At 44.3% G+C, this 566-nt stretch overlaps 1 pseudogene; it reads right to left on the bottom strand.

Moving 5' to 3' along the window:
• Nucleotides 1-223: 223 nt before the first annotated feature.
• On the bottom strand, nucleotides 224-343 carry LOC111740665 (annotated as a pseudogene).
• Nucleotides 344-566: the final 223 nt, after the last annotated feature.

Below are 566 nucleotides of genomic sequence, written 5' to 3'. Positions count from 1 at the left end.
TATTTGATGATGGACTGCTGCTGTGCACACCCACCTTTAGGGCTTGGTGGGTCAGATGACACCCAGTTCATGATGGGCAGCTCAGGTCACATAGTAACTTTGTGGCTCATGGTTGAGCGTTTAGTCTCTTCTAAGGCCCGGTGGCAGACCAAGAGCTATTTCTTTCTTTCTTTTTTTAAATTAATTTATTAAAAATAAAAATTCTTTTATTTATGTTTTTAAATGCCTGCAGCACCTGGTATTCCTAGGTGGTCTCCCATCCAAGTACTAACCAGGCCTAAACCTGCTTAGCTTCACGAGATCAGATGGGATCGGGCACGGTCAGGGTGGCATGGCTGTAGACCAAAGAGCTATTTCTTAAAAGGAGAATAGTTATCTGCAGAGAATGGCAGGGCTTTGTTCCAAAATCCTAAGGGCCTGCACCATGATTCACATATATGGATACTGCCCACTGACCTGCCTGACCACTGAGATTGTGCCTTGGCTCTTGCCATTCTGGACTTTAATCCTTTCTCTGAAGTTTTATCTTCACTCCTACCTTGTCTCTAACCCCTCTCTCCATTTCT

This window comes from Pteropus vampyrus, unplaced genomic scaffold (assembly GCF_000151845.1).
Source record: "Pteropus vampyrus isolate Shadow unplaced genomic scaffold, Pvam_2.0 Scaffold66, whole genome shotgun sequence".
Taxonomy (NCBI): domain Eukaryota; kingdom Metazoa; phylum Chordata; class Mammalia; order Chiroptera; family Pteropodidae; genus Pteropus; species Pteropus vampyrus.
Note: the sequence above shows the minus strand (reverse complement) of the source record. Positions and strands in the feature narration are given on the sequence as shown.